Source organism: Megalopta genalis, chromosome 1, assembly GCF_051020955.1.
Source record: "Megalopta genalis isolate 19385.01 chromosome 1, iyMegGena1_principal, whole genome shotgun sequence".
NCBI classification, from domain to species: domain Eukaryota; kingdom Metazoa; phylum Arthropoda; class Insecta; order Hymenoptera; family Halictidae; genus Megalopta; species Megalopta genalis.
In genome coordinates, this window is record NC_135013.1 from 42,669,654 (window position 1) to 42,694,388 (window position 24,735).

General features: G+C 30.3%; 2 protein-coding genes across 3 annotated transcripts in view; both read right to left on the reverse strand.

Annotated features, from left to right (window-relative positions):
* Nca (neurocalcin homolog) overlaps positions 1–24,735 on the reverse strand; it is a 510,394-nt gene that overhangs the window by 204,646 nt on the left and 281,013 nt on the right. The window lies entirely within an intron of this gene.
* The window catches only part of LOC117222608 (neuronal calcium sensor 2), a 414,719-nt gene that overhangs the window by 181,108 nt on the left and 208,876 nt on the right, over positions 1–24,735 (reverse strand). The window lies entirely within an intron of this gene.

The following is a 24,735-nucleotide window of genomic DNA, read 5'->3' on the forward strand; positions in this document are numbered from 1 at the left end:
AAGTTGTTATTATAAGACTTGCTCCAGTAATACAGGGTTCCCCGGAAAGAATCATCCGATTTCAAAAATTTATATTTTAAAAAATTACACACAGAAAATTATAATTCAAACACGAATATAACGGGAAAATGAGCGAGTTTTACTTTTTACCCCATTGGCACTTGGAGGTTCGGAATTTTCTTAACACGGAACTACCAAACCGTCAGATTGGTCGCAGTTCATCCGATAATATGGTTCTACACAGTTGGCCTCCGATATCACCCGATCTAACCCCATGCGACTTCTTCCTTTGGGGATTTGTGAAGGATCTTGTCTTTGTACCACCTTTACCTGCAAGTGTAAATGAACTGAAAAAACGCATTTGTGATGCTGTACAAACAATTACCAGAGATACATTACACCGTGTTTGGCAAGAACTTTCATATCGCAATGATATCATACGTGTAACGAAAGGAAGTCATATTGAACACTTGTAAACAAAAACTCTATTGGAAATGGGTAGATAAATAAAAGTAAAACGCAGTGAATTAAACTTATCCCTTTTAGTTTATTAATTTGATGTACGAGGAAGGACCGTCTTTACTCTCCTGATTGCTCCAGGAGACTGAAGACTATTCACAAAGACGAAACCAAAAACGTCACCTAAAGACAAAGAGCACTCTGTTCTATATACATATGAAATCATTGTTTATCTAATGGTACTCTGGCGAGACTCTCGGCGTCGATTCGTTTTTGTAACTTATATGCTAGAAGGAAAAACTTCTGAGTATTCAAAAGAGAGAAAATAATCCAATAAACTCACACATTTTCCCGTTATATTCGTGTTTGAATTATAATTTTCTGTATGTAATTTTTAAAAATATAAATTTTTGAAATCGGATGATTCTTTCCGGGGAACCCTGTATAACTTATTCAAGCGTTTTCCACGAAGGAGTCTCGGAACTTTGCAAAATTGCAAAATAAGAAGGCGGTCACTTTGATCGCGGAAGGTTTAGTGTTAACGAAAGACTCTTTATAATTTCAGCGATTTTAAAATAACAAACTTCATTTCGATCGCCACGGTAGCTTTAAGTGTTAAGACAACTACTAATTAAACAAATGAAATGTGAAACAAATTATAAACAAAACAATGACATCTGTGAGACATCTGTAGAAGTATAATAGAACGACAGTATAAATGTTGATGTGAAAAGAGTGCGATAAACGCTACTTTTTCATATAAAACGATAAACGTTAATTCACGTTGTTGAAAAAGTAACTATTCGGACAAAAATTAATCTATTGTTTACATAGGACTGAGGTTCGAAAATATCAGATTACATTTTCGCCGGTGTTTTAAACGTGTAACGGCGATAATATAAACTGTATTTTATAAATACCGCGATACATTATCGCCGATGTCGTTAGAGCACACCGGCGGTAGCATACAATGGTAAAACACGATGAATGACCGTCTTTGATTGATGTGTGGAGAAGACCACATCAAAAAGATTATAGTATAAGCGGGCGATATTCAGTCGCCGGTACCTTAGTTGAATTTGGTCGCTCAGTCATTCGTACATATATGTATATATATATATGTATACCTTCTCTCAAATAAAAGTAAAAATAAAAGTTTTAAGAAAAAGAATTTATATTATATATTTAATTAAAGAAATAATCCAAGCCATAATCCCAATACACGTTAATTCATTCATTGAACAGATCACTTTATATGAACAATATTAATGGCTCCTATCCATGCAATGATGTCGGGAAAAAATTCCCCCCCCCCATTTCAAAAGTAATTTTATATGATTTTATTTAGTGCTGTATCGACTTAGTTCTATCTATGTGCTTGCAGTAAAGCAGAACTCTATTTCTATGAACTCATCAAGAAATGAGTTGGTTCACACAATTAGGTGGTACATAATGAAAATCCAGTATTCAGTCCAAAATTTCCAGCATTGATTCATGATTTTTTGTCCGTTCTATAGCAGTTCACATTCATATGAAAGAATTCAGTTTAAGTCAGAGGTCAGTTAATTAGGCACTGCTAAAATTTAGTTCATATGAATAGAGGTCATATAAAGGGGAATTTACGTAGATGATGGTAATATAAACAGTATTCACATTAATGAAGTTCATCTAAATACAGTGCATGTAAACGAAGTTCCACTGCATAACACTGTTCGAGAAGTGCGTGCATTATGATTCTATTTAAAATTATACATTATAAACATAGCATTAAAATTCAGTTTCGAAAGATATGTACGTAGTTTTTAAGTCACCATTTGTGCAAGTTTTTATGAACACCGTAGCAGGGTAAAGCCGGTATACAAACAAGAAGAGTTTACCCTGAACTCGTGCCAACTATTGCAAACCGAAAACTGGTATATGATACAAGAAATTTCGTTATTCAACTGTATTTGCGAAAATCAACAAAATTACACATCCTTTTGTAGCGGAGTGTACGAGAGTGCATTTACTGTTATTACCCGGTTTATTGCCCATTTTACTTATTATTGGTTGCATGTTCGCGAGAGCTACATACGTTTATTTCTAGAGAAAACCACCGATTCGAGTAATATTGTGTTATTTGTTCAGGCAATTGTCAGAAAGGGTAATTATAGGGTACATACGGTTTTACTTTGAATGTGGAGCCTAATTTACAAAACATACCGACTGCGTGTCCACATAATTCAATGCAAGGCAGAAAATTATACAACACCGACTGCATAGTTTAGAAATAACCAACTATTATTACAGAAAATACCTTGGAAGCAAATCCTTCCAACTTTAATTAAATGTGAAAAGCGTGCTATGTTTTTCCTATAAATTTTGAAGAAACCTATTCGATTTCTGAATACATGAATCACTACGAAGATATAAGTTCATAGATGGTATAATGATTTAACGCTAAATCTAAAATCGTCAGTTAAATGATTGGTTTCATATTTTATTTATTTTACAATTATTGAAAGAATAAAGATACTATTTCTAAAAATTATTGAACAGATTTGCTTTTTCAAATACATATACAGAGTATCCCAAAAATATCTCGCAATCCGAAAATGGAATGTTCCTGAGATTATTTGAAGTAACTTCTTCCTTAGCGAAAATGCAATCCGCGGTTTTGTTTACGAGTTATTAACGAAAAACAGTGACCAATGAGAGGCGAGCTCGGCTGCGAGGCAGCCCGAAGCCCAGTTCCGCTCATTGGCTCGGCCGTCTCGCGCCAGTCGAGCTTGCCTCTTATTGGTTACTGTTTTTCGTCAATAACTCGTAAACAAAGCCGCGGATTGCATTTTCGCTAAGGAAAAAGTTACTTTAAATAACCTCAGAAACCCCTTGTTTCTGGATTGCGAGGTATTTTTATTATATATATTTATATATAATTATATTTATATATAAATATATAAATTATATTATATTAAATATTATAATTTATATATAAATATATTATATTTATATATAAATTTGTTCAAATTTATATAAATATACAAATTGAACAAAATTTGAACAAATTTAATCATATCATCCTGACAAGGCAAAGCTTTCAATACTCGATAAGTTCAGTGCTAATATCGAGGCGCACAGATACTAAACAAAAAAACGTTTCATAGCTTTTTCGAATGCAGTTGTATATGTTTAAATACATACATTTATTGGTCGTCGTTCGAATGTTGCATTAGCTATATTATCCATTTTGATAATTTGTATGTCAGCAGCGAAAGCTGAACAAAATCTTCACGAAACTAACACGCTCCATCGTCTAATAATTGAAGTTTCTTGTTTCAGTAAGGGGATTGAGTCGATTATGGTTAGACCAAATAGTGTCCTTACGTGTACACACTGTATGTACGCGTAACAAACACATTCAGATACATACTATAATCCTGTAAATGTATATAATCCTTATTGCAAGCAAAATCAATTTTGATTAATATACAATAACAATAATATTAATATACAATAACCTTTCGAAGACATAGAAAACAAAATTTTAGGAAAGTGCATTAAGACACGCAGAGACAATCTTGTAAATGTACATAGTACATACAACGCCGATTTTATAAATATGCATAATAAATGTACCTGTCATATTGATAGATTAACATGTAAACTTTCGTAACTTTATAACTTTAAAGTGCCTTCTTGGTAGTTTGGAATTTATCTTCGCAAGAAAAAGTGAGATCAGTTCTGTATGGTAAGATTCTATTGTTCAAACAAAAGGCTTACATTTAATAATATCATTGGAAGATATTGTTTTGCGTTTTAACAAGCAGTCTGCTTCCAAATTGAGATGTTCAAACGATCTTAAATTAAATTTCAAACAGTGTACGTACAAATATTATATCATCGTTATTTTCAGTTTGAAAAATTATTAAGGATTCTCAGGTTTGAAAAATGTCAAGCCATCTTCGACACCTTCGTGTACAAGGCTGCGTCACGTAATATATCAATTTCATATTACGGTGGTGTGAACAGAATTTACTTTGGACACAACATGCTGAAGGCAAAGAACGACATAAACGAATATGTGTTCAGATAGTATAAGAAAATTCACCTACTATGTATAGATGGATATATTTCAAAGAAAGTGGCAGAAGCAAATATTTTGTTTATAGCCATGGCGGTGTAAAAAAGGTCTTAGGTTATCTACATCATATTTCTATACTTTTATCGATAAAGAAAATACACCTTTTTTATGTATTCTATATTGTTGGAATCATTGTGTGGCGTTCACGTGATAAAAATGGTACAAAGTGCCATAAACTCGAAGAAAATTTTAATATTTCGCGCTTATCGTTTGAAATTGTCTGTTATTTTATTCGCAATATCTTGAACAATTCGTCTACATTTCCGGCTTCATTTTTCTTCGAGCTCTATCAAAATTTTATCAAAAATTGTACCATAATATTGAAAACAGGATTTTTAGGTGACCAATTCGTAACATTTAATTGTAACATTTAAAATAACTTTTCACGATTCGAATAGTCAATTTTGGAGCATAGATCGTGTACTATAAACTAATAAGAATAATGAAATATCTATTATTATTATTATTATTATTATTATTATTATTATTATTATTATAATAAATTTATAATAATAATAATGAAATATTTATTATTAGTAGTATAAATTAATAATAATAGGAGAATTATTATATTAGGAGATAATATGTCATTAGGTATAATCCAGAATTATTATATTAGAATTATTATATTAGGAGATAATATGTCATTAGGTATAATCCAGATGCACTTCTGCAGAAACTTCAGATATTGTGTGGTTATTAATTTCCCATCAATGCAGCACAAGTATACCAGTCCATGAAACCATTATCGACCCTCCACTATCATGTTTTACCGTTGGTTTGCTTCTCCACTACATTTTCCCAGCTTTTTCTGCATGCATCCATTTCACAGTCGTACATTTTTACTACCGCACAGTGAGGTGGTAGTTCTAACACATTCAAGTGATAAAATAATCAGATAATGAAACATTCAGATAACAAAGTATCTGCTGCATTTATGCTTCCTTCGTCCCATATTATTGTGGTACAGATTTCACTTTTATTCGTATCCCAAATTATCGCATATTCAACACAATTTTTACTTAATATCGTTAAAAATTTGGAACACTAAATTTAATTCCATCCAGTATAATGTAAAGCGATATTTTTATTGGCCGAAAAATTCTTCATTCAATGAAATTTATGCGCCATTTATGTGGAGATAGTTAAATCTATGAATTACAAATGTAGTAACAGCTTTTTTCATGGTATTATGCTTCACTAAGTTTTGAATTTTGTTGTGCAATAAAAATTCTAGAATACCATTACGCGGTTAATTATTATAACAGTTTTTATAATAATTATCAATTATAACAGAATTTTAAACTGCTCGACGTTTCAACGTTTCTCCATCTCAAACTCTTTTCATGAAACAATGCTTGTCCAAAAATAATAATGATTAACGTCAGTAAGCTAATAAAACTGATTAATATCAACTAATCAAGAATTTGAGTTTTGCATTAACGGTCGGCAACTAGTAATTTATTTAAAAGCCTATAGCATAGTATGGAACAGATGGAATTTTTTTAGAGATTTTTGTCGGAATTATTACGTGACATTGTTTACCGTACTCTCACGTGTCCCGCCAAGGATTCCTCTTCCAATAACGGCAATGTACACAAGTATTGCAATATGGACAACTTATTACACATGATAGTACTTTTATATAGAATCGCTAATATTACAAATCTGTCAACATTATTTAATTTAGCTGAGCTCTATGCGAGGAGTTATTACAAAACAAAACTAAAATATTTTTATTTTCATTTAATATATTTATATGAATGTGGACACTATTTCATTTGTAATAGTACAGATTAATAAAATGATGTTAACCCTAGAAAGATAACCATATGACAACGTACGTAAAAGATAACCATACGCTTCAGAGGCGCATGCTTTTCTAAGGCGTCAATTTTATACTAACAATGGATATTTATTTAAGTTAATCTAGTCATTTTAAAGGTTTGGCATTATTGTAAAAATAAAATGCATTTATATTATATTTTTCTATATTTTAAGTAATTTTAAACTTAAATCACTAGACCTCTATGAAAAATTAACAAAAATCAACAGTCTTCGGTTTATGGGAACAAATCCCGTAAAATATCACAAAAAATAGTGTTTTATCCTTACAAACTAGTAGACTATAATATAATCAGTGTAAAAGAAACTATAATATTATAAAAAATTTCTTTAGAGACAGTCATGACAAACGTCTTTCTTGTGTTCACCACAAACTGTCTTTTTGCATTTGGCACAGGTCATCTTTGACATTCTTTTCTTTTTAGACGTGCAAAGACTGCAATAACGCCTTTTTTTGGCTGAGGGTTCTTCTTCATCATCTGTGGAAGCCTGTACAGCAGATTTTGGAAGAATATTTTCAATGTTGCTTCGCACATGCCTTGGCAAAGTGGGTGCTTCCAGTCTTTGCGTCATCCACGGTGCAGTCAGTTGTTTATTTCGCAGGCGCCTCTGCGACGTAGGTTATCTTTCTCGGGTTAATATTGGATTGAAATTGAAAGATATCCTTTTTAAACTAACATTACCCACGTGGAGTGTTCGTGGACCCCCAACGAAAAAAGTATAGTCCTCACATGACAAGAAACATGACAAGAACACATATCCCCCCTCTTACTAATAGCCCCACTGTCGCAGCTAGTAAGAGGGGGAATGTAAACACAGAAGTGCCTTCTTGTCGCGTGAGGACTATGTTACGTACTGATTAAAATGTCCGAAAATTTGTCAATGGTAAGTGTCCATTAAGACCTTCACGTGGGTACTTCCGATACTGGACTCCCACGTGAGTACTCTTGGCACTAGACACCTACGTGGGTATTCCCGGTACTAGACCTACAGGCGGGTATTCCTTGCACTAGACTTCCACGTGGGTAATCCCAAGTTAAGTTACAATGCAACTAAGAAAAATTTCTTTTCAATATTCTTTATTTTCTAATAATTCATTATGTCTATAATGACACAACTCTCAATAGAGAAGAAGGCAACAGAATGTGTAAATATTATAATAATTTTTGGTTTAATAATTGGAAGAAATTTATTTATTAGGTTTGAGTTTGGCACAGAAAATGCTTACGAACGAGTCTCACCATTTCCGCTTAAGAGGTTAACAGACAAAATTTTAAGTGCTAGAAATAACGTTATGCATTTATGATAAAAGTAAATAGGTTCAATACAAAACTATGAAAATATTCAAAGAATTTAGGATTGTTGCTGCACTATTGTTGACTTATTAAAATCACTGAAAGGGGCAATAAATTTTTATTGAATTTCTGTCGCTTCCAATTGACTTAGCAGATTTTTATTTCGCATGAAGATCTGTAGTCTACTGATAATTAATCCAGTAAACATATGCTTGGAATATTAAATTATTCCAAAAAAATCTGTGTACATATAAGCAAAGGAGAATATAAAAACGGCGCACGACTTTATAATTACATTTTTAATGAAAAACAAATAATGAAGTCTTATGTGATGCACTTGAAATCGATAACGCAGTGAAACTGTATCCAGTGGAAACGTACTTGAATTTTATGTGTAAGGTATTATCTTCACTTATCTTTACTCCAGTAATCATTATAAAAAACAGAAGTGAATTTCTACGATGTAAGACTAAACATAATTATCGAACCAAAATAAACAAGATAATATTAAATCTATACATTATGTTAATTTATTACATTTCTGAATTTGTTCTCTTCGTTATTGAAAGTTTTGGATGTATTTCGGAATTTTTGACACCAATTTATAAAAACTATTAATCTCACGTAAAAAATGTTCGAGGACATAAGGATATGTAACGTCATACAGATAAGCATTGTTATACTAATGTTATTTAAACTTAAATTCATTATTAGTTATCCATGTAATTGATGCAGTTTCAAACTGCCTATGCAATTGCGTAATTTATGAACAGTACATTGTACCTGTGGCAAGGAGTGGTAAAATGTTTACATTGATTATACTGACCTCATTGATCCAGCCTTGCAAATGTTAGTATTACTCTGTTGATTCAGAGTTGAGCATTATTCGAATTGTTTCGAATAAATATCTATTTAAGATAATTATCCGAATAAATACATTTTAGTCGAATGTTTTATTCGTATAACAATTATTCATTATTCGTCATAAATTATTTTATCCATTTATTCGAATAATCCTTTCATAGAATCTCGAGCGAATCTGGCGCATTGCATACGGCAAAAGTAGTGCAAACATGAACACGTGAATTAAGTAATCGAGTTTATTGCTCAAGTTTATTTCTGCTGTGAAACTTTAATATCTGGAGAACTCTGAAGACACGTACGTTGTGGCTTTTAGCGGCGGCAATCCAGAGTAGCACTTAAACGAAAGGTAACACAAGCACGTCTGATGAGAATGATAATTGTCTTGTCGGTATTAGAAGAGAAAGTAAACAAGTAAAAAATATCATCTGGTGAAATTAGTTTATTATCAATTCATTTAACATTCATAATGTATAGAATAATTGCACGTTTAATTTGTACACAGTGTGAAACATTAACAGGTCAACTGAATAACTCGATTGTTATTGATAACAGAAGGAAATCTATCAGACAAAACTTGCTTAGTTTCGAGGGTTGTATAATCTAATGTTAATAGTTTTTTTTGTAGGTGAACACGTTGACAACATATGAAGGTGGAAAATGGTTCTTAAATGTTTATATTGATCGATCTTGAATGATTTTGAGTCATGTGGGTCAGTGTGCGCGATCTAAAATGCCCTATTAGATTATACAAAGAAAAATGCAGTTGACAATAAAATGAAAAATTGTATAAAATAATTAATTTTATCAATTATTATATTTTATAATATAATTAATTTTATATAATTAATAATAAAATTTTAAATAATTTCATATAATAATTGATAATAAAATTATAAATCGATTTTCTAAAAAATGCTACTCATGTCCGCTACGTGACGACGTGAAAAAAGAAACTATGGACAATCAAGTAAGTTTCGTCTGAAAAATTTTTTTCTGTCACCAATAGTCATCGAGATATTTAAGTGATCCTTTTAAATGCCTCACCCTGCATACGAATTGTTTAACTGCAACTTAATGCAAAACGAGATTGGAAAAGATTGTATAAGAAATCATTTTATACAATATTCTTTATTTCTGAAAGAATTGAATTTTGATTTCAAAATTATGTACATATACTTGAATACAGTTTATTTTCAGCACTCAGTGTTAATCTTAATTAATTTCTTCGCAGCCTTCGAATGAATAATCCCGTGTAGAAACATGAATGGTTTCATTGAGGGAAAAATGAAAGCACACGGTCTCGATGCAATATTTCATTTGAAAGAAACTAGCGTCTGACAAAAACAATCGTTATGAAATCATTCCGCTTTTTTTGTATCGTTTTTCGATACTGTTAACGACACCAGAGATGCAGCTCGTGCCAACTGCGTGACTCACCTTGCACGTATACCTGCCAAGTTTCATGGATTTCTTTCCAACCATCGATGCATAACGTTGGAACAAACAACTGAAAAAATTACTCTTCACCACCGATTCGTCTCAAATGGTCTGAAACGTGTGAAGCGTATGAAATACTATCGAGAAATTGACCGGACAATTTCGCTAATTTAACTCGTATAGATTATGAATACCTTTAGATTATTTAACCAATTGTTCAAATTTAATCAGTTGCAATAATCTACTAACTATGAATGTTATTCGTCACTTCTACATCGAAAGAAAATTGGATTCTTCTGTTACTAATATACTACAGATCTTTATGCAAAACAAAAATCATCAGCATCAGTTGCAAGCTACAGGAACCAAACGAAAGTTTTTTCCTTTCTTTATCGACGTTCTTAATTTTTTTTTATCTTACTAATACATACATACATACATATCTTACAATACACTAATTTTATCTAGATTCTGAAATTCTTTCTTTCTGCAACATATTCGAAATTTAAGCTAATAGTCACCATGGAAAATTTTAATTAACTTATTACGGTGTCATTGATCAAATGACTTTGACGTTGTGGGAATTTTTGGAGTTGATATTGGGTGCTTAATGTGTCAAAGAGGTGCTAATGAAACGGTTGATTTGAAAATTAAGGGTGATTATGTGAAATATGAAAGACAATTTCATTGAATTACGCCATGAATTTAAAATATGCAATCAAACTGAAATAAATAAAATAAGTTCTATAATGTCATAATTTATGATAGTTCTCTTTTAACTTTATTTTGTTCAATTGACAGTATAAAATTTTTTCAAAATGTGGTTAAAGTTGTTCGCGAACAGGTGCACCTAATTGAAATGTAACTTGAACACTTCGATAGTCGTTTCCCACAAACGCCCCTACCAGCTGTCGGTTGCTTCAGTAAGAATACTCATCAGCGTTACTTTGATGCAAACTTATAAACTAGTTATTAGTCGGAAACTGGTGTATTTAGCATTTCATAAATATTAATACGTACACGTTACATATTTTCTTCTCTCACGTTGATTTAATTTCGGTCGGCTGATGAACGTCAGTGTGTTTTGTAAAAATAGTAACGCGTTGGCTACTCAATCTTACGTGTTTATTTTGTGCTGATACCTGTACCTTTGTGTATTACATAAAACGGCGATGATTAGACCGCATTTATGGCAAAATTGGGTAGTTAGAATTTAAAATAGTACAAAAGTTAAAAGCATTTTAAAACGCCAATGTATTATTTTTAATCTATTAAGGTGATGAAAGAAAGAACGAAGTTGATATTTGGTTTCTGTACTTTGCAATTGATAGAGACAATTTTTATTTTGCATAAAAATCTGCAGTCTACTAATAACATTATTATATTATTGTCAATTTATTAAAATTATTATAAATAGAAACAAATTTCTATTTGTTTCCTATTTTTCGCTATTGATGCAGATAATTTTTATTTTGCATAAAAATTCGCAGTCCACTAATAACATTAACATATTATTGTCAATCTATTAAAAATATTATGAATAAAAACAAATTTCTATTTGATTTCTACTTTTTGGAATTGACGCAGCAAAATTGTTATTTTGCATAAAGATCCGCAATCTGGACATCACAAATGAAGAAAACATTTAAGTAGTTATTTTTATGAAGGCCATCCTATATATTCATCAAGGTTATCCGTTAAACAGAAAGAAAAGCAGACAAATATAGGAAACGCTTCGAATGATCGCTCTCTGCGTCAATTTATTGATTTAATTTGATAAAAGCATATTGTAGAATTTGAATAGATGTTGTCAGAAGGTTGAATATGAAGACAACCAATTTAATGATTAAAATTGATAAGGCACACGATTATTTCGTCATCATTTCAACAGTTAATCTGCAAAACTGTTCTACAGTCGAATCTGCAATAAAGGAAGAGATGCTTCTTATTAATATTCTAATTGAAAAATTAAAGCTTTCTAAATTATTTTAGAAAATATATACCTTGAAGATTTGCAATTTATTCAGGAAATTGAAGAATTTATAATAGAGTTGACGTTAGTATAATGATCGGAACGAACAGTAAGGCAATGCCCCAGGTTGTCAAACTTCGCAGAATCAATTGAAACAGAATCAATTCTATGGCTTGAATCGCTTCAAAGAGATGCCAGATATCCGCATTTAAATTTATCGTGTTACTTTTTCCGATAATTCGAATTTCCCTTATTTCTAGGTTTATCAACCACTCGTTAAGATTATTAGCCACCCCATCGAACAGCTGGGGAAAAAAGGAATAAAATTACGTGCATCAAGCGATACACTGATGGAAAATCACAGAAGATAAACACTTTATAGAGAAGGATTCCGATAACGATTTTCCTTACCAAAGAAACTAATTTCATTTAATAATACAGTTTCCAAATACGATTACATTCATTTGCTTAATGTATTATTATTCTGTATTATTAAAGAAATAAATTTACCAATATCATCCTATTCGTGCTTTACATTTTAGTAATTCAGATATAGTTTAATGATTTAGCCGAATATCAATACCAAAAATTCCCACAACATTTTTATGCAAAATAGAAATTGTCTGCATCAATTGCAAAAAATATAAAGTAAATAGAAAGTGCTTTTTTTTCTTTAATAAGCTTAATCGATTGAAAATTATACATTGACACTTTTGAATGTTCTTCATATCTCTACTATTTTTAATTGTAGCTACTCAATTTTGTTACAAATGCATAAAACCATCATCCTGTTAATGACACTGTTACTAGATAGTTGAAACTTACCGTAGCAATCATTAATTGAACTAAACTTTGTATTTTAAATGCTTAGTAACATTCAGTTTGTTCGAATATATTACAAAAAGTATAAATTTCAAAAACTAGTTAAGAATTAATGTCACCTATACGTTACTCAATGCGTTAATAACTGCAGAAATAAAGAGTTTTTGTTTCTTGTATGTCGTCATTACTTTCGATTCTAAATATTGATAATAGAAGAATCTGTTATCGCAGAAATGAATAACATTCACATTTGAGTGATTTAGAATTATAAAGACCTAAGTCACGTTTTTCCCACAACAGTGTTATTATTTTCAAAAGTCTGTATCGTTTTTACTGAACAAATTTATTATTAAGATAATTTAGAATTAAATTAATTTATAGCAACTTCGTATAATTTATTTTACTTGTCTTTTTAACATTTTGTCATGTATATATACATGACAATATATATATTTTCAAACATGTGATTCTAAACCACTCATTTAATAGATTCTGTATGACATCTCTATGACAAGTCGGACTCGTTTTAATGCAAGCGTACAAGCGTATCAGTATGTCCTAAACATTGTTTAAAAAATATGTGTTCGCTTTTCAACTCGCAGTATATTTTAACTAGAAGCATACACAGCAGCGATTTTGTATTCAAAGAAACGCAATTTATTTAATGGTAACGATTCCTGTTGTCCTAACTAATGAATTTGTAAAATGCATTTCCCACGCGTTAATTTACAGCGGAAATATCTCGTAATACGTTCCCGGCGACTTCGTTTTAACGAAGACAGATAACTCCGCCATACATATATTGCTGTCACAATCATTCAACTCGTAACGTAACGCAGAATTGAAAAATACTACCTTCCCGAAGTGTTGGGTGTCGAAATGTTGCGAAGCGTTGGAACACGCGCTGAATAAAATCCAACGACAATGCTTGACGAATGGATATTTAACCAACGTTACGATACATAATTTCATTCTAATCAGAATGTAGTAACGATTCACTTTCGAGAGATACGAAATATCAGTTGCACAAAATTAATATATGGACACTTGATGTCGAATTAAAAAGATGCGCTCGGTGACAAAGAACAGGAAATTGCAATCGTTTCGTTTATTAATGATATATTACTAATTATTTAAAATCACTTGTTATTTCATTTTATAACCATTTTAATGTCTATGATCACTTTTAAAGTAACATTATCTATAAAATTCTACATTTATCTCTTTTGTCGTATTTGAAATAAGAGAATAAGGAAATAATTCATTGACTGAAATGGCTATAGTTTTTCTGTTAGTTTTTATAGGTTCTAAACGAATTGTTTCAAATAGTTATTCCATATTTTCGTTTCAAATCAAAATTATTCAGATCTGATTTCAGGCATCTTATACAAAGGCATCTACTAACAAAAATGAAAAATATATCAATTTTCCACGAGACGGAAAACCCTGATAAAATATCTCACGCGACAAGGATTTTCGAAAATGACATCGACGCAGTTTAGACATTCGCTTGCGGAATTAAAATAAAATGAAAAAAAGGTCTACGTGGACGTTATCGACCGTGGTCGAAAATATTGCCGAAGTTCGTCATTCGAGTTCCCAAAATGCCGGAGAGAAAAGTTTCAACGACTAGACCTATATACATAAAGCAAAATGGAAGGAAATAACGAATTCCACCTTTGAACCGGCAAACTGTTTATTCGTGTCGTCGCGAATCGAAAAAGATAAAGTAGTGGTAATATCGATTAACGACTCGATACTGTTAACCGTAAGTAACGTTGAAATATATACATATGTATTTTATATGTATATATATATATATAGGGTACACCGAATAATCGGGTCATGGATACTAAAACCGACGAGGACGGGGCCGCCACTGTTCCTCTCGTTTGTGTTTCCTGAAAAAAAGCCAGAGAAGAAAGCAACGGGTTTTATGCATGGATGTGTACACATAAACGCCGTTTCGAAATCTGTGTTTTCGGACGTTTCACAAATTTACGGACAAAAAGATTGTATCATCGTTTGTTGTGCTGCTCCGCTAATGCTTACGAATCTTCCAGGAGTGTCAAGATTTCTTGCAGGTGACAAGGTTTCCTCAACGGGGATGAAAGCAACGTTGTTAAGGAAATTCGTTTAACCAGAATGAAAGCAATGTTGTTAACATAATTCTTTCAGCGAAAACGATACCAATATTATCAACAACATTTCTCCAAGGAAAAGATAAAAATAATGTTGTTAACAAATTTCTTCAGCAAGACTGTGACCAATGTTATTGTGTATCTTATGTAATTTCGAATGTTTGTAGATCCTATTAATTTTTAATAAATATCTTGAATGATTCAAAATAAAAGCGAATGTTTGTTAAAGAATTCATTAATATAGCTCTTCATGCTAATTAGTACTTCAATCGTTTTGGAAAAATGAAGCAACACATCGAACAAAATTCTAACAATACAAAAGTCTGAGATACTCGAAATGATAATAAACGTGTTCAATGTAATCAACAACAATTGCAAAAATCTGCAACTGACGATTAATTTTATGTTCGTTCAATTTATATCGCTTTGTAAATTAGAAATTTTTAATTACTCTAATTTCCTTGTGGTAATATCGAGGTGGCTCGATGAAACAGGAGTTCGTAATTATTATTGTACATTACTATACAACAATTAGTACTAGATTGAACTGTATCAGTAAAATACTGTATGTAGTATTAGTGTATTAGTGTGTAATACTACATACTAATAAGTACATTAGTAGTATGCATATTATTAGTATATGTATAGTAGCAAAGCTAATACTAATACAAGAATACGTAACAGTAAAGAAGGTAATTATTAATTCACAGATTACATGTTATGTTGTTTTTTAATACGTGCATTCATTAATTCTCAAAAATATTTGCTCGCGAATAATTTGAAAGACGAATATACGTGTTTACACGTTCATATATACGACAGATAACAATATCAAAAATCTGAACGTAATTAAAGTATTCAAACTTTAAAGAAATTACAAAAAGAGTAGAAATTGAAGTAGGATATTTTAAAAATTAGGATGCAATAACACGAGCTTGTATCGTCAATCATTAACCCGAATATAAACTTTAATGACCAAGAACGTGCGTTAATGTATGCATATGTACATGTAGGTATCTGTATATTAATCATTGTACGTACATAAACATGAATTAAGTTAAAAATATGTTAATGAATGGAAACACAGGGATTGAAATGCTTAGCTACAAAGGTAATGAGAGTTTTGAGTTTTAATTGTTAACATATGAATGTGCCTCCGTTTAATATACATTTGATGGCATAACTATAATATGCAATTTTAGAGTGCAATTTAAAATCAAAACAGTGGACATATTTGGCGGAAAATACAATTGCACATGCTTGGATCCATTTAAAATTTTATTTAGCAATTGCTTTCCGATTAATTTTTTAAGGTACTCCTTCTGGACACGCTAATTTTTTTACAGATCTTAATGAAACATGTGAAAATTTCACAATTAATTGTCTGAAACTAATATAAATAATATTATATTCGATATTATATTATTATATTATACAAATAATATTATATTCGAGGTCCACAATAATTTGATTTCCAATAAAATTAACGAATTTCTAAATTACTCCGACTTTAATGAAAGCGAAAACGTTCATGATCATCTTCGATAGTTCTCAGAAAACTGTGCAATGCAATTTATTATTGGAACAGATTAATAATAAGGGATGCATGTATTAGATTACAGTGGAATGACAGATTCCATATTTTTACGAAGAATGTCTAATTAGAAATTTGACACGAAATAAAATTCATTAAGACGTTGGCAGATACGAACACCTTTACGAGATCCAATTAATGCATTGTAGTACACGAAATAGAATTCAGTAAGATTCTCAAATAATCCATAATCGATATATGCGAACAATCGATTTATAGTGATATGAAGAATATTCAACTTACTAGACAATGGTTATTTATAATAAATACATAGAGAAAATGAAAGAAGGACTTTCACTAAGGTCAATAAAAAGTACTATAAGTAGAATCAGTTCGATAAATTTGAATTAATTTTCTCACAATAGAAATAAACTTTATACTTTTTTAATGAATAATTGAACGGTACGTAATAACAACTTTATTTACCGAAAACCACTTAACGTAGCATATCAGTTACAAAGGAAACCGGAATAATCTTTTTCTACATGACGTGTAATCCCAAACGAAATTATTTGATAATGTTACTATATTTAGTTACCGTATTCAGTACCATTGAACAATTTATTAAGCAGTTTTTTTTTACTGTAAATTATAGACTTTCGGAAATTATATAATCATGACCGGTAGATAATGTGTTAAGATTAGGCAAAGAGAAAATAGTGATTTGTCAATATTTTTTCTCATCTGAAATTGCGTTATTTTAGAGATAATGTATTACGCCTTTTTGTATCGGTTATACTTATTCATCTAATATATAAAATAAATAAATTTGACAATTTAGAGCTGATATACTTAGTTACGATACCTTTACGTTCATAATACATCTTGTCGCTACGTTTACTTATCCGACAAACGATGTTGAATATTAGTGGTACCAACCTGCGCAGAAGAAAAAGAAAACAAACGTTAATAACGATTAGAATATGTATCATACTTACAAACTAGTACTTACAATTTAGTCTTTATGTTCGATAATTTTTAATTTAATCAACATTAAACACTTCGAAATTAATACTTGTACCCTCAAATCTCACAATTGTATTTTAAATAATGAGTATATGTATGTGTGTATGTGAAAAGATTCTGACTCTTGCTAACAAAGTGATGTGATTCTTCTACAGGTGGATCTGTTAATAGTTATTTTATCTCCGAATAAAATAAAATAAACAAATTCAGGTTTTACTGTTATTTAATAAGAAGTAGTAATAAGAAAAAGTAGAGTAATGTACATATACGTATATACTGCAACTTTGAATGCATTCAACGACACATCAATAGACTCACAAAAAGTAAATAGCTTTGAAAAACGCTAGAAAACTAAAAAAAACTTATACACACAGTGAACAATATTTCAAACAATTTTCGGTTGAAAAAGTTTTCTGATCTTTATTTATGTTATTATTTTTATACGTTTATATTCGCTTAGGAATAATCTATATGTTATCCGACCAAGGATAATCATTATATCAAAATAAATACGAGTATATAGAAGTATAATACATACGTCTAAAATTGAAATATACATATAATATCCCTGGATCAACTTAGCCTATGAAAAAAAACTGTACACGTGACGCAATATATGGTTATGTCTGATGCTCCAGTTTTTTTTATGAAACTACTATTCGTTCAAATGCTTGCACTTGGTTACATGTCTTTTTTTATGGTTACGTGCTCTTTGTTGGTAAATCAAGCAATTTATATTTTCAGTGTAACAAACTAGAATATTTGTACAGGGATGTTAAATAAATAGAAAAGCTATTCCACTTCTTTATTAAATTCTATTTTTTACTCATGACTAGATTGCAGATTTTATGCATTTATGATAAGTGTGAGTAAGTGTAATACAATGTAGGAGAAAAATTTGACGATACTGTAAATTTTCATTTCACTTCTGCTTGTTGGTATTAAAGTAGGAGATTTATATAGATTGGCACTTGTTAATTCCATTTTGATTTAAAATTTTCCTTTCTTTAAAAATTAACTGTATAGACTGAAAATTGGAAAGTCTTTACACATTTGTTTTGAAAATAATTGTAAGTTCGAAGTTTACTATAAAACAATTATTTCAAAGTAAATGAAACAATTAAAAGATAATACTGATTTGAACCATTAGAACATTAAAAAACATCTAATTGTACAGTTTTGAATACAATACTGATCGTATTTTAGCGGAATTCTCTGCAGAATGGCATAGTAACCTGAAAACTAGGAAAACAGAGTACATTTATCATCGTTATTTGCACTTATATTGGTGCATGGAGTCTTTTTAATACCCAGTTGAATTTTGAACTTATATTGTATAGTGATCAGGACGAAGCGATGGCGAATGGAAAACCTTTTGTGATTTGCGACGTTCAGGATACGCGTCAAGATAAATCTGTACCTGTGATTTATTATGCGGCTGTGAAAGCTTTTCCGGATACCTGTATATCGCAGATAGATTTTCATTTCTATGGACCCGAGTATTTTTTTAATCAAGAATTGTTCAATTTCGTAGTGAACAGTGGACACATTCGATTCACCTAAAAATTTATGTTCTATCAAAAAATAGATTACACACGTTTGACTATAAATTTTCTTTTGCTTCCATGCAATTTACAGCAAATTTGCCTAGTTACAACTTGCACAGTGAAACGCACTTCAAAGACAAGGTAGTTATTTTTAACTTAAGCCCGGAAATATGTTTGTAATCCGTGTAATCTAGATATAGTAGTAGCGTTATCTGAAATAATCCGTGCTATCTGTCTCTGTGAAAGCACTCCATGTTTTTAGATGAAGGAGTAGGGAGAACTACCATGTATTATCATTAATGTCCCATTAATGTCTTTAAATGACATGTTCCTGCATTATGCATATCTAATAACAAGTAATTTAAACTGGAGAAAGAGTGCACAAATTTAAGAGCATCGATACGTTACTTTCGACCTAATAAAATTACCTAAGTTATTAAATTACCTAAATCATCCACGAAAATGCTTAAAAAACACAGAAAATCTTAAATTTTTTCTTACAACAGATGCAGAATAATTTTATTTTGCACGAAGATCTGCAGTATAATTATAATGATTAAAGATGGCTAAAATTTGAAAACCAAGATTTTCATTGCAGCCTACTTGATATGAAATAATATTTCCATAAAAGTAATCTGTAATTTCCATCAGAACATGAAGAACAACTAAACAAATTGTTACCTGGATTGGACGAATATAGCTGGAACTATTGAGAAATTTTAAACACACAAAAATCCGGATTTTTCTATTAATAAGTATGCCGAGATTTGTACGGCGAAATTTTTATCAATGTGAAATTTGAAACACACAGTTGAATTTTTAACGAACCAGAAACTCGTTGAACCCGCTGTTATGTCTACATAACACTTTCACATAGACTTTTCGCATCTTCGAAACGGAGAAAAAGTAGAATCGTGCTCACAATATTAACGAGAAAACTTTCCTCTTTACGACCCACATAACCATCATGTATTACATCGACCGGAAGACGAAAGGAACCCGTAATATTACTGGGAAATACTCATGAAATAACCGTTTATATAGGAAATATTTTCAGAAAATTTAACGAACCATTTAAAAAACTATGATAGCATACTAATTCTTAATTTTTAAATCACACTTCTGTTTACTTTCAGCTTATGATGAATGAGTATTTTCTGATAAATTGAATTTCTTTTCTCGGTCCATCAAGCTCCTATAATATTTTTCTAAAATTTTGTTTAGGAAAAGTGTACACTAGTATTCCTAATTCCTAATTTTCCAATATAAATTGTTTTTTACTGATTTCGTTAAAAATGTGAACAAATTTTGTTTATCCGCATAAAACAGATATAAATTGCGTGTTCTAACAAATTGCAAGTTAAGTTATTTTCAAATTCTTTCAAAATATATTAATTTCTAATCTCCTTTTAGCGCAAATAACACTTATAAAAGTAAAATATATTTTATAATTTATTTATATTATAATTATTTCGTTTGCACAATAAGCATTCTTTTACTTAATCAACGAAACTTTTCTATAGTATTTCTAATTTTTATAAAACGTACTAAAATGAAAATGAAATTTATCCGCGGTCTGCTCATAGTTATCACAGTGTTACATAACATTATACTCAAATAGAGCTATGTATCAAATATAGACTGTGTAGAAACAATTTAAAATAGAAAATTATTAAAAGAATAGAAAAATGTCAATGTATTATTTTGAATCTATTAAAGTGATTAAACAAAGAATAAACTTTATTTTCTATTTAGTTTTTATTTCAGGCAATTGCTACGGAAAATTTTTATTTTGCATAAAAATCCGCAGTCCAATCGTATAATAAAAAGTTAATGCAATACATTTGAAACCTTGAATGAATGAATTTTTAAACACGTACCAAGTCTGAAAAATATTCATTTTCATTCAGAAAAATGACGAAAAGCGTGTTCCGATTTTTCTACAATAACTTTTACTTTTCCTCGATAAGATTGTCAACATTTGTAGTATCATTGTATTTCGATGTAAAGCTGTAGGAATGTTTCTCTATAAATTTTACGAAATACGTCAGTGATACGTTTTATATCACGTGGAAGGACTCTACTGGGCGTTGAAATGCCAACAAATATTTGTTTTTATCTCTACCGATTGTCGGCGAAATAACTTGTAACAATGAATCTGGTCTATGCTTTATAATTCCCTCTCCGAGAAGCGTATAACCTACTTATTTTCTGGGGCGTCTCTCTATAAAACAGTTCTTTATTCATTGAAAAATATGAGATCCCGGCGAAGTAATTTCTAAAAAAAAGAAAAACTCGTGTACTGCAACTCTTTCGGTGTATAGGTTTCGGTTACAATGGTGGTGCCATCAAGCATAGAGTGATTTCTTGTATTAAAATGAATCGATAATGTGAAATTCATATTTTCCATTAAGTGACGTTAATTTTTTAAGTAATCTCTTCCGAATATGAATAACTAGACGGCCGATTAGATGGCAACTATGACAAAAATGGCTAGATGTAACATAAAACAGTAAAAAAACTAAAAGAATTTAGGAGTGTGGATGTATTATATTCATCTTATCGGTGTCTTTGAAGCAAGAACGAAATTTCTACGCTGCTTCTGTTTCTCAAAATCGATGGAAATAACTTTTATACTTAATTGTAAGTATTGTGTAGTATTTACAATTATTATAAGTATAATGCTTATATATATAGATACACGTACATAGAAATTCTTATATTATATTCGTGATAGTTTAGTAAAATTGTACGTAGTTTTAAAATACGTGATAAAATTGCAATGAAGCATACTTCTTCTGAAAGAAAAACAAATAGAAAATGTTCAGAATTTAGAAATAATAGAATAGAAATAAATTTATAATCTTTTCTTGAAACCAATTGTAACCTAGCAATATCCAAATTACATAATTATTTATTTATGTATTACTGAAATTTATTTATTATGTATTACTAAAATAAGAAAATTGTTATAGTGGCTATACTAATGGGAATATCTTCCACGAAAAGAGTATAAATCATGCAGAAAATGTAATTGCACGTTAAAAAATAATTTACTTCAAGACTAATAGAATACGTATGCATATACATATAATGCATATCAGTTCACTGACACGCAGGAGTTACTGGAGATGTTTATTTCTCATTTTTTCTGGAAGATAGTATATGAATATGTATCCTTCTGTTGCAAAGCTGTTTATGGTTTTCTAAAGGACGCCAAGAGCATGAAAATAAAAATTAGCTGTCACAAAAATTAATAAAATTATGTATTTGTGCATCTCGTGTTTACTAACAATTTATGTAATTATTAGACCATGGACTTTATGCATTTATGATAAAAATTAGTAGATCAAATACAAAACAGTATCATAAACATCTAAAGAATTTCAAAAAATATATATATACTGTTGCATTATTTCCATCTTATTAGAAATAATTAAAAAATGAAATAAATATCTATGTGGCTTTTGTAGCTTGTAATTAGTGTAGACAATTTTTATTGTTCATACAAATCTGCTGTCTAGAAATTACACATATAGATTTGTATTAGTAATGATTTCTATCGTGACCAATTCAAACGAAACAAAATCAAACGGTTTTTACTAAAGCACTTAGCAAAAAGAAGAGCAGGCATGTTACAAGAATAATTAGGAGCGGAGTATCAACATGTTTACAGTTCTTTATTTCTTTTTACACTTGACAAACACAACAGTATAGATCGTGTTATTAAAGACAATTACAACATGCTTATACCATGTACGTACATATAGTATATATATCTTAGCGATCATTGAGTTTGCGAAAGGTATAGATCATTTCTGATGCAAGTGTTTGTGCTTCCTGTCGCTGCAGTTGTGCAACTTCCTTTTCTGTACTCGTTCAGAGCAAAGATATGACTACGCTTGTGTCATATCAAATATGTAATGTGCATACATATCCTCTTTCATCAGTATGTGTGTATCGCGTATAAGATATATGTATTATATATATTTTTTTCTTATACTAAATTTATATATTTATATATATTCTTACGAATTTTCTAGGTACTTCCATTACTTTAATTATTGTTCCGAGAACTATACGTATATTTTATAATGTGTGTGAAATTAGTATAGTTTGCGTTTATGTTTTAAAACTGTATTTAACACAAAATAATAAAATAATAACTACGATTATACATTAAAAGCAATCGAAACCATGGGACAGTTGTTTACAGTGCAAAAATAATAAAATGAATTTTCAGCAAATTGTATGATTTTAAAATGACAATGTAAACACGTATCGTTCTTTTGTCAGTGTAAAAAGATAATTATTGATCACGAACTGGAATGTTTGAGACTGAATCTTATCTTTAAATTATATTTCTATATAAAACATATTTCTTGAAAAATGTACACGAGTAGCATGACCTTGATATGACCTTGATATGACCTTGTCATGAACTTGAGACGACTTTGACATGTCCTTGACATGAACTTGATATGACCTTGACATATCAAGGTTATATCAAGGTTATATCAAGGTTATGTCAAGGTTATTGATAATATTCTTCATATTTTACCCTTACGTTCTTTATCACGATTATTATTTATTAAATTAGCTTTGCGAATCATTCGAGTGCAATCGAATATTTGCATCGAATAACATTATTTAAATTCTATAATTACACACGAATAAAAAATATTAATAGCACAGTTATGCTATATAATACAATTAGAGATTGTTAATATTAACATTTCGATTGTGAAAATATATTGAAAGAAATTGTTTTCGCTATAATTTATAAATCTGAACATTTATTTTGAAAAGTATTGTCACACTGATATCATTCAATTAAATATTAACCTATTAAAACACTGACAGAAAGGAAACACATACGTTCCATTAACACTCGAAGAACGGACCTTCGTCACAAAAATACAACGAAGTAGGCTTAACATTATTTATAATTTTATTTATGAATTCTTCTTCAACAAATTTTTCCTTCTAGAAACATTAGTTTTTCTTTGTACGTTGATGAAAACATGTGAAAATTTAGATGAATTATCAGAAACTAAGTAATCAAGTAACAATATTTATACTTCGGGTCCATATGAACCCTAGCCTAACCGTCCGAAAATTAAGTATCAAATTGTTGCTCATCAATACTCGTTTCAAGATTTCTGGTATTCATGATATGCGTATGTTGTTTAATATTACACTATCTCTAAAATTCTATTAATGAAAACGCAATTATTTTGCCTTTTATATTACTTTGATTGCATGGTCATAATATTATCATAACTTTCATATTTAACGAGCACTTTCGTTAAATGTATAAGTAAATACGTCTACGCATAGCAAACGAAGTTCCTTACTTTTCATCTAAGTACTACGTGACGAGAATCGTTGAGCAAATGAAGCAACGCAAGGCCAGCGTTTGTCATCGCATGTTACTTGCATATCCTAAATTTCACACTTCGTGCTGTGACCTCGTAGAAAATCGAAGAGGTCACATTATCAAATCATTCGTTGAACTTTTTTTAACAGCACACTGAATCAATCGTCAAATAAATAATGTTTTATCCATTTTCCCCTTGACCTATTTACATATTTGAAGATCATTACAAACATTTGAAGATTCAAAAATTGATTTTTGTGATAGTAATACCTTTTACTATTCCAAAAACG